The sequence below is a fragment of the Theropithecus gelada genome, chromosome 8, assembly GCF_003255815.1.
Source record: "Theropithecus gelada isolate Dixy chromosome 8, Tgel_1.0, whole genome shotgun sequence".
Lineage (NCBI taxonomy): Eukaryota > Metazoa > Chordata > Mammalia > Primates > Cercopithecidae > Theropithecus > Theropithecus gelada.
The window spans coordinates 136,953,784-136,968,847 of record NC_037676.1 but is presented as its reverse complement, the minus strand read 5'-3'; the positions used below and the strand labels follow the sequence as shown (position 1 = coordinate 136,968,847).

General features: G+C 45.5%; 1 protein-coding gene across 7 annotated transcripts in view; it reads left to right on the top strand.

The window, feature by feature from the left end:
- Positions 1–15,064, top strand: part of ZFAT (zinc finger and AT-hook domain containing) — a 231,570-nt gene that overhangs the window by 33,660 nt on the left and 182,846 nt on the right. For 2 of the 7 annotated variants that reach the window (XM_025394841.1, XM_025394840.1), the window contains exon 2: positions 3,978–4,136. The exons of the other annotated variants lie outside the window; for them this stretch is intronic. The gene's annotated coding sequence lies outside the window, so the exon portion shown is untranslated. The remainder of the gene's footprint in view (positions 1–3,977; positions 4,137–15,064) is intronic. 7 annotated transcript variants of the gene reach the window in all.

Below are 15,064 nucleotides of genomic sequence, written 5' to 3'. Positions count from 1 at the left end.
CAACACCATTTATTAAATAGGGAATCCTTTCCCCATTGCTTGTTTTTGTCAGGTTTGTCAAAGATCAGATGGTTGTAGATGTGCGGTGTTATTTCTGAGGCCTCTGTTCTGTTCCCTTGGTCTATATATCTGTTTTGGTACCAGTACCATACTGTTTTGGTTACTGTAGCCTTGCAGTATAGTTTGAAATCAGGTAGCATGATGCCTCCAGCTTTGTTCTTTTTGCTTAGGATTGTCTTGGCTTTTAGGGCTCTTTTTTTGGTTCCATATGAAATTTAAAGTAGTGTTTTTCCAATTCTATGAAGAAAGTCAGTGGTAGTTTGATGGGGATAGCATTGAATCTATAAATTACTTTGGGCATTATGGCCATTTTCACGATATTGATTCTTCCTATCCATGAGCATTTTTCCATTTGTTTGTGTCCTCTCTTACTTCCTTGAGCAGTGGCTTGTAGTTCTCCTTGAAGAGGTCCTTCACATCCCTTGTAAGTTGTATTCCTAGGTATTTTATTCTCTTTGTAGCAATTGTGAATGGGAGTTCACTCATGATTTGGCTCTTTGTCTGTTATTGGTGTATAGGAATGCTTGTGATTTTTGCACATTCATTTTATATCCTGAGACTTTGCTGAAGTTGCTTATCAGCTTAAGGAGGTTTGGGGCTGAGATAATGTGGTTTTCTAAATATACAATCATGTCATCTGCAAACAGACAATTTGACTTCCTATTTTCCTAATTGAATACCCTTTATTTCTTTCTCTTGCCTGATTGCCCTGGCCAGAGCTTCCAATACTATGTTGAATAGGAGAGGTGAGAGAGGGCATCCTTGTCTTGTGCCAGTTGTCAAAGGGAATGCTTCCAGTTTTTGCCCATTCAGTATGATATTGGCTGTGGGTCTGTCATAAATAGCTGTTATTATTTCGAGATATGTCCCATTGATACCTAATTTATTGAGAGTTTTTAGCATGAAGGGCTGTTGAATTTTGTCAAAGGCCTTTTCAGTGTCTGTTGAGATAATCATGTGGTTTTTGTCATTGGTTCTGTTAATGTGATAGATTACATTTATTTATTTACGTATGTTGAACTAGCCTTGCATCCCAGGGATGAAGCCAACTTGATTGTGGTGAATAAGCTTTTTGATGTGCTGCTGGATTTGGTTTGCCAGTATTTTATTGAGGATTTTTCAGTGTTCATCAGGGATATTGGCCTAAAATTTTGTTGTTGTTGTTGTGTCTCTGCTGGGTTTTGGTATCAGGATGATGCTGGCCTCATAAAATGAGTTAGGGAGCGTTCCCTCTTTTTCTATTGTTTGGAATAGTTTCAAAAGGAATGGTACTAGCTCCTCTTCGCACCTCTAGTAGAATTTGGCTGTGAATCCATCTGGTCCTGGATTTTTTTGGTTGGTAGGCTATTAATTACTGCCTCAATTTCAGAACTTGTTATTGTTCTATTCAGGGATTCGACTTCTTCCTGGTTTAGTCTTGGGAGGATGTATGTGTACAGGAATTTGTCCATTTCTTCTAGACTTTCTAGCTTATTTGCCTAGAGGTGTTTATAGTATTTTCTGATGGTAGTTTGTATTTCTGTGGGATCAGTAGTGATAGCCCCTTTATCATTGTTTATTGTGTCTATTTGTTTCTTCTCTCTTTTCTTCTTTATTAATCTGGCTAGCAGTCTATCTATTTTGTCGATCTTTTCAAAAAACCAGCTACTGGATTCATTGATTTTTTTTGAAGGGTTTTTCGTGTCTCTGTCTCCTTTAGTTCTGCTCTGATCTTAGTTATTTCTTGTCTTCTGCTAGCTTTTGAATTTGTTTGCTCTTGCTTCTCTAGTTCTTTTAATTGTGATGTTAGGGTGTCAATTTTAGATCTCTCCTGCTTTTTCTTGTGGGCATTTAGTGCTATAAATTTCCCTCTACACACTGCTTTAAATGTGTCCCAGAGATTCTGGTACGTTGTGTCTTTGTTCTCACTTGTTTCAAAGAACATCTTTGTATCTGCCTTTATTTCATTATTTACCCAGTAGTCATTCAGGTGCAGGTTGTTAAGTTTCCATGTAGTTGTGTGGTTTTGAGTGAGTTTATTAATCTTGAGTTCTAATTTGATTGCATTGTGGTCTGGGAGACTGTTATAATTTCCATTCTTTTGCATTTGCTGAGGAGTGTTTTACTCCTAATTATGTGGTCAGTTTTAGAATAAGTGCAGTGTGGTGCTGAGAAGAATGTTTATTCTGTTGATTTGGGGTGGAGAGTTCTGTAGATGTCTATTAGGTCCGCTTAGTCCAGAGCTGAGTTCAAGTCCTGGATATCCTTGTTCATTTTCTGTCTCATTGATTTGTCTAATATTGACAATGGGGTGTTAAAGTCTCCCACTGTTATTGTGTTGGAGTCTAAGTCTCTTTGTAGGTCTTTAAGAAGTTGTTTTATGAATCTGCTTGCTCCTGTGTTGGATGCATATATATTTAGGATAGTTAGCTATTCTTGTTGTGTTGATCCCTTTACCATTATGTAATGGCCTTCTTTGTCTCTTTTGATCTTTGTTGGTTTAAAGTCTGTTTTATCAGAGAATAGGATTGCAACCCCTGGTTTTTTTTGTTTCCCATTTGCTTGGTAGATCTTCCTCCATCCCTTTATTTTGAGCCTATGTGTGTCTTTGCACATGAAATGGGTCTCCTGAATACAGCACACTGATGGGTCTTGACTCTATCTAATTTGCCTGTCTGTGCCTTTTAATTGGGGCATTTAGCCCATTTACATTTAAGGTTAATATTGTTATGTGTGAATTTGATCCTGTCATATGATGCTAACTGGTTATTTTGCCCATTAGTTGATGCAGTTTCTTCATAGTCTTTGGTCTTTACAAATTGGCCTGTTTCTGCAGTGGCTGGTACCGGTTGTTCCTTTCCATGTTTAGTGCTTCCTTCAGGAGCTCTTGTAAGGCAGGCCTGGTGGTGACAAAATCTCTAAGCATTTGCTTGTCTGTAAAGGCTTTTATTTCTCCTTCACTTATGAAGCTTAGTTTGGCTGGATTTGAAAATCTGGGTTGAAAATTCTTTTCTTTAAGAATGTTGAATATTGGCCCCCACTTTCTTCCGGCTTGTAGGGTTTCTGCTGAGAGATCCACTGTTAGTCTGATGGGCTTCCCTTTGTGGGTAACCCAGCCTTTCTCTCTGGCTGTCTTTAACATTTTTTCCTTTATTTCAACCTTGGTAAATCTGACGATTATGTGTCTTGAGGTTGCTCATCTCAAGGAATATTCTTGTGGTGGTCTCTGTATTTCCTGAATTTGAATGTTGGCCTGCTTTGCTAGATTGGGAAGTTCTCCTGGATAATATCCTGAAGAGTGTTTTCCAACTTGGTTCCATTCTCCCTATCACTTTCAGGTACAACAATCAAACATAGATTTGGTTTTTTCACATAGTGCCGTATTTCTTGGAGGCTTTGTTCACTTCTTTTCACTCTTTTTCTCTAATCCTGTCTTCTTACTTTATTTCATTGAGTTAATCTTCAATTTCTAATACCCTTTCTTCTGCTTGATTGATTTGGCCATTGATACTTGTGTATGCTTCATGAAATTTTCATGCTGTGTTTTTCGGCTCCATCAGGCCATTTATGTTCTTCTCTAAGCTGGTTATTCTTGTTAGGAATTTGTCTAACCTTTTTTGCAGGTTCTTAGCTTCCTTGCGTTGGGTTAGAACACGCTCCTAAAGGTTTAGCTCGGAGGAGTTTGTTAGTACCCACCTTCTGAAGCCTACTTCTGTCAATTTGTCAAACTCATTCTCCGTCCAGTTTTGTTCCTTTGCTGGCCAGGAGTTGTGATCCTTTGGAGAAGAGGTGTTCTGGTTTTTGGAATTTTCAGCCTTTTTTCGCTGGTTTCTCCCCATCTTTGTGGGTTTATCTACCTTTGGTCTTTGATGTTGGTGATGTTGATACTATTCCTTTCTGTTTGTTAGTTTTCCTTCTAACAGGTCCCTCTGCTGCAGGTCTGCTGGAGTTTGCTGGAGGTCCACTCCAGACCCTGTTTGCCTGGGTATCACCAACAGAGGCTGCAGAACAACAAAGAGTGCTGCCTGTTCTTACTTCTGGAAGCTTCGTCCCAGAGGGGAAGCTGCCAGATGCCAGCCAGAGCTCTCCTGTATGAGGTGTCTGTTGACTCCTACTGGGAGGTGTCTCCCAGTCTGGATACACGGTGGGTCAGGGACCCACTTGAGGAGGCAGTCTGTCCATTATCAGAGCTCAAACACTGTGCTATGAGAACTGCTCCTCTCTTCAGAGCTGTCAGGCAGGGACGTTTAAGTCTGCTGAGGCTCCACCCACAGCCGCCCCTTCCCCCCGGTGCTCTGTCCCAGGGAGTTGTGGTGGGGTCCATCCAGTTCAGACTTCCTGGCAGCTTTGTTTACACCGTGAGGGTAAAACTGCCTACTCAGGCCTCAGCAATGGCGATGCCCCTTTCCCCACCAAGCTCTAGTGTCCCAGGTTGACCTCAGACTGTGAGAATTTCAAGCCAGAATTTCAAGCCAGTGGATCTTAGCTTGCTGGGCTCTGGGGGTGGGACCTGCCGAGCCAGGCACTGGAGACAATCTCTGGGTCTGCCAATTGCAAAGACCATGGGAAAAGCGCAGTACCTGGGCTGGAATGCACTGTTCTTCCTGGTACAGTCTCTCACGGCTTCCCTTGGCTAGAAAAGGGAAAATCTCCTGACCTTTGCACTTTCCAGTGAGGCGATGCCCCACCCTACTTTGGCTCACTCTCTGTAGGCTGCACCCACTATCCAGCAAGACCCAATGAGATGAACTGGGTACCTCAGTTGGAAATGCAGGAATTAGCTGCCTTCTGCTTTGATCTCGCTGGGAGCTGCAGACTGAAGCTGTTCCTATTCGGCCATCTTGCCAGCTACCTTAGTTTTTCCTATTTTTAGTAGAGACGGGGTTTCACCATTTGGCCAGGCTGGTCTTGAACTCTTGACCTCAGGTGATCTGCCTGCCTTGGCCTCCCAAAGTGCTGGGATTACAGGTGTGAGCCACTGTGCCTGGCCTGGTTCAAATTCTTGATGTTGGGTTTCCTGTCACTGACTTTAGGCTTCTAAAATACATGGGAATACTTATGTCCTTTTGGTGCTTTTTTAGGTCAAATCAGTGAGTAGAGCTAAAATATACTGAGGTTATTCAAATACATTTAAACTACACAGATCACTTATAAATTACTGGTATCATGGTAGGAAGGAAAAAAGATACAAGAAGACAAAACACATCATAGAATTCATTATCAAAATTATTGGTATATAGTCTATTCTAGCTATATATCCTTTTATGTAAAATTACCAGCAAGAAAGAAAAGCACAAGAATAAGGTTTAAGGCTGAAGTGACTTGGTGTCATAATCCCTGATTCTAGCATTCCCAGAAGGATCCTATCTGTTAAATATGCGGAAACTGCAGCAACATTGGAGTGGTTCACTTCTTCGTTCATTCTGACGTCCCTTAAGCCGAGTGTTTGTTAGTTCTCTTTCAAGCCTAGGAACTATGCTGAGTAATGGGTGTCTCAATTTTGCCATTCTTCCTTTCTGCATAGATAGCAATGTTTTTACTCCTCTCTTCTTGTAAAGCAAGTCATCTCTGATTTACTTGAGGATCGTTGCTCTTATATCCTATTGTTGGGGTGAACCTGTGGTAGAAGGGAAGGGAATTCAGTACAAGCGTTGATAGTCAACTTATGAAGGTTCTTTATCAACATCTCAGAGCAGAAGTTTGAGAGGACCCCCTCCCCATTCATGGTATAATTGTTGTAAGTATTTCTTCTGCATACATTGAGAACTACTTCCCACAGAGATAGACTTTTTGTTTCAACTGTCAAACGTAATTTAGAAAACCTAAGAGGAAAGTCTGGTGTATTTACCCCTATTTTTATACTTTCCTTTCTTCTTTCTTTCTTTTTGATGTTCTAAGATTTATTGTTTTTATATTTTTTTCCTGTTTAGGAAACTTCCTGTAGCCATTCTATTAGGTGATATCTACTGGTGACAAATTACGCCAATTTTTCTTCCTTTGAGAATGTCTTGATTTCCCCTCCATTCCTGAAGGGTATTTTCACTGGACGTGGAATTTTAGGCGGACAGTTCTTTTCTTTCAACATTTGAAAATGCTGTGCCATTTCCTTCTGGGTTCCATTGTATCTGATGATAAATCTGCTGTCATTCACATAATTTTCCTCTGTAGACTTTTTTTCTTGTTACTTTTACATTTTCTCTTTGTCTTTAGTTTTCAGAGATTTGATTATGATGTGTCTTGGCATGGATTTCTTTTTTTAAATTATTTTACTTTAAGTTCTTGGATACTTGTGCAGAACGTGAAGGTTTGTTATGCAGGTATATATGTGCCCCGGTGGATTGCTGCACCTGTCAACCTGTCATCTATGTTTTAAGCCCGGCATGCATTAGCTGTTTGTCCTAATGTTCTCCTTCCCCTTTCCCCCAAGCTCCCAACAGGCCCCAGTGTGTGATGTTCCCCTCCCTGTGTCCGTGTGTTCTCATTGTTCAACTCCCACTTATGAGTGAGAACATGTGGTATTTGGTTTTCTGTTCCTGGTTAGTTTGCTGATAATGATGGTTTCCAGCTTCATCCATGTCCCTTCAAAGGACATGAACTCATACTTTTTTATGGCTGTACTTGGCATGGATTTTTTTGGATTTATCCTGTCTGGGGTTTGCTCAGCTTCTTGAATTAGTGGATTTATATCTTTTGTCAAATTTGGGAAGTTTTCAGCTGTAATTTCTTTGAATACTTGCCCAGTTCTATTCTCTTTTTCTTTTTTTGGGACTCATGTCACAAATGTTAATCTTTTGTGATAGTCCCACAGGTCCTTGGGGGCTCTGTTCTTTTCTTTTTCAATCTCTTTTCTTTGTTATTTTTCTCTCCTTTTCATTCTGCTTTGAGCCCATCCATTGAAAGTTTTGTTGTTGCTGTATTTTTCTGTTCTAAAATTTTCATTTGTGTTTTCTTTATATCTCTGATTTCTTTTCTGAGATGCAGTGTTTTTTTGCTTGTTGTAGAGAGGCTTGTCCTTTATCATGAAGGCATTTTTGTGATGGCTACTTTAAGTCCTTATCAGTTAATTCTGACATCTGTGCCACCTAGTATTGGTGTCTGTTAATTGTCTTTTCTCATTACAATTGATATTTTCCTGGTCTTGGAAAATCATGAGGAATGATTTTTAATCGAATCTTGGGCATTTTCAATATTATGTTACGAAGGTCTGGATCTTATTTAAATCTTCGGTTTTAGCAGGCTCCATCTGACACTGCTCTGGTGGGGACGAGGGGGTACTGCCTTATTACTGCCAGTGTGGGGTGGAAGTTCAGGTTCCCCACTCAGTCTCTTTGATGCCTGTAGAAAAGTGCACCTCATTACTGGTGGATGGGGGTGGGAGTTCAGGCTCCCAGCTGGACCTCTGCTGCTGATACCAATCCTAGCTAGAAGGGGCAAGGGTGCCTTAGTACTACCCTCCATGGGGCCTCCAGTGACACTTCAGTGTGCAGGGATAGCTTCATTACTGCTGAATGCTGGTGAAAGTCTTGGCTCTGCCCAGCTGGGAATGGGAAGGGGTGCTCTGTTCACTGCTGGGTAGTGTATTTTGAGTTTTTACTTGGGGCCCCTGAGACCCTCAACAATACCAATGATCTCCTCTGCTGTCCTTCTGTGTCAAGCCCAGCCTGCAGGACCTCAAGGGAGGCAGAGGGGTATGGAGGGGCACAGGGCTCTGGGGACCCCCGTGGGGAAGGGTTTGTACAAGGTTTTGCTGCTCTGAAGGTGATATTCGTCCCTGTTCCTGTCCATCTCTCTCTGTCTATAATGCACAGCAGAAGGTCTGGAAGGATGTAGGCACCACACTATGCTCAGTGATGCTCTGACTCTCAGAGGGGATGCTCGGGGGTTGTCTGTATTCTATAGACTGCTATTTTGTTTACTGTTACCATCAACATGTACTCCTGTGTACCTTTTATAATAAACAATAATGGAAATATTAACAGCTGGTGTAAGGGCTGATGGGGGACCCCATAATGCCTGAACCCTGTCTTGTTCCACTCATCCTGCCCTTGAGACTCCCGCCAGGTGGACGTACAGAGGACAGCAGCAGCAGGAGGAGGACACTCTGCCTCGTGTACAGGGTGCCAGAGCATCCTGTGAGCCGGCTGGATGTGAGCTGGCTGTGAGCATCTGTGACTCCAGCTCAAGGCCCAACTGACCCTCATCACCCCTTTCCTTGAGGGCCTGAAAGTTGGGGAGGGGTCCCTCAGAGCAGGCCAGCTTCAGCTGATCATGTCTGCGGCCCATGGCTTGAGCACCGGCCACCTTCTGCTGCATCCAGGAACCTTCCCAGTGCAAGGGACTCAGTCTCCACCTCGGGGCCTATGAATTCAGATTCCAGTTCACAGCTGCCTTCTGGAAGGAGTTGGGTCAAAACACCTTGCTTGTCCCAGGGTCCCAGAGCAGGCAGGGGGGTCAGAGGTTGCAGACAGGACCTGACTGTTCTTGGCTGGGAATGTTTACAAATCAGAGATCAGAAATGAGGACTTATTAGTACAGTTATTTTAGGATTTTCCACTTTAATAGTACAGAGTAGCTGGCTAAAACCTGGGAAACAGTTAGTAGGAATTGAATGCTCAAACCCCAAACTTTCGTGATTTTCTTTGTGCTGAATATGTCATTTTCCCTTTGAATTCTTTTGATAAGGTTGAGTGCACAGTAATTGGACCTAAAAATGCATCCAAATTATAGCATCTTCATCAGGATTAGCTGACAACATAATTATGAGTATATTTCAGGGTGCAAGATAATATTTTTTTCATATTAGTCCACTATAGAAAACAAAAGTGCCTCCTTTGTTGTTATTTTGATGGATTAACAATTCTTAATATTTGGGGGATGCTGCCTGACTCCGTGCCCTCTCCGTGTGCTTTGGCATTTTGCCGTTTATATGCGGCTTTATGAACGTCCCCAATGAGTGCAGCTGCCCTCCCTGTGGGAGGCCTGGGAGGCACTCATAGGTTCTGTTGAAAAGGGTGCACCATGCTCTCTGCTCTGGGGTTTGGAACAGGCTGCTTTTAAATTTGAGATTGCAATGATAGGAGCAACACAGAGCGCCCCCTGGGGAGCCTGGCTGTCAGGACCAGCCCTGTGACCAAGACCCCTGCTCCCTTGGGGAGTTTTTGTGGTCTCGTGGGCTTTGTGTGGCCATATGTTCTTCACTGGCGCTGACCCTGCACAGGCCATGTAGCACCGTGGAGCCCTGGGCCTGGGTCAGGGAGATCCCGGTTCTGCTTGCCGCTGCACTTCCCTGGCTGAGGGGAGGCCAGCTCCTCTGACCCTCCATCCTGTATTGTAGAATGGGGATCATGGGCTGGCCAACAGAGAGGTGGGGCATTGAATGAGGAAGTGTTCGTAGGGGTGGGGTGGGGTCGGGGGTAGAGCCCATGCCTGATGCACTCTGGAGTCTGGGAGCCCCTCCCGTGACCTCCTGTGCAGGTCTGGCTGCCTTTCAAGATCCATTCAAGTGCCTTCTCCCGTAATTTCCCAAGCACCTCAGCCAAGGCTTTCCCCTTTCCTCTGCTCGCGGTCTTTATGATTTGCAGTGTGCGACTCAGCTTCCTCATTAGTTGAACACCTATCATGTGCCAGGCTGGGGACATGGACTTGAATAAGATGCCATCCTTGCTTGGACTTGAATAAGACGCCATCCTTGCCTGAGCAGCTTAGAGTGGATCCTGCTGAACCGTGTTGGATCTGCTGTGTTATCCTTCACCTTGTTTTTAGAAGGCCTAGCAGTCTTTCTGATTTTTAAATGTTATTTAGTCTTGTTGTAGAAAATACAGATGTTATTATTAATTATTATTATTATTATTTTGAGACAGAGTCTTGCTCTGTCACCCAGGCTGGAGTACAGTGACACGATCTCAGCTCACTACATCCTCCACCTCCCAGGTTCAAGCAATTCTCCTGCCTCAGCCTCTCGAGTAGCTGGGATTATAGGTGCACGCCACCACATCCAGCTAATTTTTTGTAATTTTAGTAGAGACGGGGTTTTGCCATCTTGGCCAGGCTGGTTTCAAACTCCTCACCTCGTGATCTGCCCACCTTGCCCTCCCAAAGTGCTGGGATTACAGGCAGAAGTTATTTTTTAAAGTTTCACAGTGAAAATTTTGGTGTATTTCCTTTCATCCTGGCCGGCTTTCCTTCCTTCCATCTATTCATAAATAATATCTATCCATTAATAATAAAATTGTATTCATACCAAATAGCTGAGTATTCCATTCTTTAAAACTTAGTGTTCATTATGAGTGTTTCCCTGTGCCATTCAGTATTCTTTGAAATATGATTTTCAGTGGCTGTATCATAATTTGTTTTGTGAGTGTCAGGATTTGTCCACTGCTGAGCACTTCGGTCGCTTCTGGGAACTTGCTATTATAAGTACTTGTGTGTTGAGTATCTTAGTGCACAATCCCTGTTCTCATTTTGGATGATCACGAAGGCAGGATCTCAAGGAGGAAAACCACCGGTCAGAAGTTATGAGCGAGTGTCTTTGAGGCTCTTGGCCCCTTTGCCATGGCAGTATTTGTTCATGAGAGCGGCAGCCTCTACCACCCTTGTGTATGTCTGTGCATGTGTGTCTGCTGCAGAGCAGCTTTGTAGGGAGAAGTGGTCTTGGGCATTGGGCTGGTCCCGAAAGCCAGACCCCCGGAAAATCTCTGAGCAGTCCTCTGTGGGTGGATGACCCAAAAGAGGCTGCCTTGCAGGCCAGAGAGATGTGGAGGCTTAGGACACACTGAGCTGCCTCCCCACTGGCCTTTTTACACGCTCTCTGCACACTCTCTCTGCCCGCTCTCCTCCCTGCTGACCAGACCTTTTATTATTTTGTAATTTGAATATGATGCTGGCCTTTTACTTAAAGGCTTGGAAGACTGTCAGCTGGTAAAAGTCATTTGTCCGGTGTAGCCAGTGCTTGGCGTTGACCATTGTCACCCAGACGGCCAAAGGATGCTTCCTTTTGTTAGAGCAAACCTTCCCCAGGCCTGATGAGGGTGCCTGCTTTCTGAACATCCCTGCCTTGATCTCAGCCACCTTGGGCATCTCTGTGGCCATGTTAGGGAAATCTCACTTTCTGAGGTTACCAGTATCTTCCTCATGGCTGGATCCAGTGCCTGCCCTCCCCATTCTTGCTGCGTTTTTCAGGAGCAGCCCCTCTTCTCTTCCACCTTCTCCCTAAGGGCTTTCTCTGTCACTAAGGACTCGGTCTTCTGTTTGTTGCTTGCTATGAGCTGAATGTTTGTTTCCCCCTAAAATTCATAGATCAAAACCTACCCTCCAATGTGATGGCCTAGCAGGTGGGGCCTTTGGGAGGTGGTCAGGTCATGAGGGTGGGGCCCTTGTGAATGGAATTCGTGCCTTTATGAAAGAAACCCCAAAGAGCTACCTTGCCCTTTCCACCATGTGACGACATAGCAAGAAGGCACCAGCTATGAACCAGGAAGCGGCCCTCACCGCCAGGCATTGATTCTGCTGTGCTTCTATCTCAGACTTCCCAGCCTCCAGAACTGTGAGAAATACAATTCTGTTAATAAGCCACCCAGTTGTGGCATTTTGTGATAGCTACTTGGATGGACTTAGCCAGGGCCTTTGGAAGGATTTGGCTTCTTGACACTTTCCATCTTTAGGCTTGATGCTCCTCCTTGGGTGCTGACCCCACTTCTCTGCCCTACTGTAGCTGAACCCCACCCTGTCTTGCGCTGCCTTCTCCTGGTAGGCATCTGCATGCTGACATCCTGCCCAAAACCACTTGATCCTGCCCATCAGACCTGTCCTTGCTCCCTTGGGGGCACATCTGCCTCCCCTGTCTCTGTTGTTGGCCGTGTCTAGTCAGTGATGGTCTCATACCTGCTTGGCCTGACTCCTCTGCAGACCTGTGTCTCAGGCCATCATCTCTGCTCTCATCTCCGGACAGGCTCTTTGGTGTCAGTCCCACCCGTCTTGGGTGGATGTACTCCTTCCTTCTCCCTCCCTCATTCCGCCATAGCCACTTGCTGTCCTCCATGTGTACTGAGGTGTCCAAGGCTAGCCAGATGCTGTTTCCAGTGACCTCACATTCTAGGGGGAGCCATGTGATGGGGCCATGCTACGTCCAGGGTATGGACACGCAGGGGAACTGGCGCAGCTCAGGCACGTGGGGCCTCTCCTTCGGGGCCAGCCCCTTCAGACACGGTTTCTCCTTGCCTTTGCTCTGCTGGTGGACTCCTGGTTCTCTCAGGAGCTGCCAGTGCCTGCTCAGTGACTGTGCGGGGGAACTCTGTCCCTGTGTTGTCAGCAGATCCACTCCTTTCCCTTCCTCCTGCCTCCACGGCACTCCGTGTGTTTCCTCCCTGAGCCTGCATGTCTCCTGCCCACACACCCTTCCTGGAGTTTCACTGTCCTGCGGCACTGAGCTCTGGTTGTCCCTCAGCTGAGAAGCCTCTCCTGTCCCTGGCAGCCTGTCCAGATCGGGATCCACGCCACTGTCATGGCCCACGTCACATGGCGGAGCCTTCGGTTATGTGAGAGTTGTTCCAGGTTCCCGTGTTTGTCTCTGCCGCCACCTCGGGAGCTCCAGGTCCAGTCTCCCTGCCTGAGAGAGCTGAGCACACAGACACATCTGTTACGCAAATTCATAACAGATGGCCAAGGCCAGGTGCCACCCAGGGTCCTCAGGCCTTCAGGTGGTGTGGAACAGCCAAGCAGTAGTTTATTTCCGGTAGTCTCCAACACTTTCTCATATACAAATGCAGAATAGTTTTATTTATGTAATCTGCAGGCAGTGCTTGGTGTGCCTTTGAACTAGGAGACCCCTTGTAGTAGCCCTGTGGTCCCCAGAAGTTCAGCTCTGTTACATGTCACAGAAGTCCCATTTTCCTGAGAGCATCCTAGGAACCAAGAATACTTACAGGTATTGGGAAATAATTTCAGTAAAAACCATTATATGAGATTGTTCTGTGGCATGTCTGTCTCTCTAGTGAGATGGTGGCCTCCTCTTGTGGCAGGGCCTGGACTTCATGCCTGATTCATCTCTGTCTGCAGTGTCTGGGGTGGGGCCCACCTGTGGTTACTGCTCAATGAATGCTGAAATGAACACATCTGAAGTTGATATGTGCTTTGGGGATTATGCTCTTTGCTGTAATGAGTTTTATTGCAGATGTTGCTGGGTGTAGAGTCTTAAGTATTTTAGCTATAACTTGGAGAAACTCAGCTCATGGGCTGTAGCCAAATGTAATTCGTGTCAAATGCAGGTAGGAGAGAATCTGGTCCCTGCCTCTTACCCATGATGACTTGAGCAAGTTGCTTTTCCTCTTTCAGCCTGTTTCCTCAGCCGTGGACCAGGGATTGCAAACCCTTTTCTGCCTAAATCACTGGGTTATTGTAGGAGTAGCAGGAAGCACATTGAAAACAACTTGGCCTCCTATAAAGAAAAATGTATTACTCTAATCACTTCTTGTTCGGGAAGCATTTTGGGTTCCTTAGGAATAGAACGTTTCCCGGAAAAAACAATATCGATTGGCAGTATCTGCGAGAGATTTTCATTGATGAAGCAATGTTCTGCTTTGTTAAATTTTGATTTCATGTGTTGTTGGTAGAAAAGAATTCTCTTAGGTCGTTACCTCCCTGTTAGTTCACGGAGAAAGTCTTCCTGTGAATCCAGGGAGGGTCTTGCTCCCGGGACTCCACTGCCTTCCAAGGGCTCCACCTTCACGCCAGCAAGGCCGGGTTGGCGTATTGCCTTTCCTCCTTATTTCTGGTAGGAGAGTTTTACTGTAAAGAGGAGAGAAATGGGGTGGGAGAGTGGGGATCAGGAGATTTTTTTTTGTTTTTTTTGTTTTCTGAGACGGAGTCTCACTCTGTCGCCCAGGCTGGAGTGCAGTGGCGCGATCTCGGCTCACTGCAAGCTCCGCCTCTCAAGTTCACACCATTCTCCTGCCTCAGCCTCCCGAGTAGCTGGGACTACAGGCGCCTGCCACCACGCCCGGCTAATTTTTTGTATTTTTAGTAGACAGGGTTTCACCGTGTTAGCCAGGGTGGTCTCAAACTCCTGACCTCGTGATCCACCTGGCTCGAACTCACAAAGTGCTAGGATTACAGGCGTGAGCCACCGTGCCCGGCCGATGTTTTCGTTTTGAGATGGGAGAATAAGAGTATGCTTATAGGCCAATGGAAAGATCTAGTACAGAGGGAAGAATTGATGACCTGGAGAATGATTATCAGAGATGGTGGGTTCTGCACACACAAGCCATCACACACCCTTTGTCTAGTAACCTTCCCACGCGGGGCTGTGGGAGCATCTTCTTGGGTGCAGGCAATCAGGGATGCCCCATCTTTAGAGAATTTGAAAGTAATGATCACATAATTGAAGTGTTTGTCTGCTTTTGGTATCTCCATGAACCAGCAATTCCAGACAACATCAGAGACATGATAGCCCTGCTCTGGGGTGGGCCACTGCCCTCACCCGCACACCTTGTGTCCCCCTCACTATGCCCACCTTCACGCCAGCAGGAGCAAGGTGGGGAGACAGCTGATGATGCAGGCGGGCTGAAAGGGGTGGCAAGGGCAGTTGTTTTCTGGATGCTTCCAGTGAGATATGAAGCAAGGTCAGCTGTTGAGAGTGAGGAGCGGGGAGGATGAGATACTTGCTCACCATCACCAGGGAGCAGAGAGCTCGTATGATTGCCATGTATTTGTCCAGCATCGCTAGGCAGTAAATGGCGTAGAAGTTGCATGTGACTTCCAGGCAGCATTGAGAGTCCCCAGGAGGCTGGTGAGGGGATTCTGAGGGGAGCCGGGTGTGGATTGCCAGCTGTCCAGATGCTGGACGAGGGCACACCATGGGTGCGGAGTTGCGCCGAGTCAGTGTTGTGCTTTCTGGGTGCCCGCTGGGTTCTTGCTGCTGAATAGGCATGTTCTATCCCCAAAGTTCCTATGGATTCCAGCAACTGACAGATGACTGCTTCTCTGAGGTCCGCAGCTTTCCAGCATTTAGGGATGAGTTGGGAATTTAACC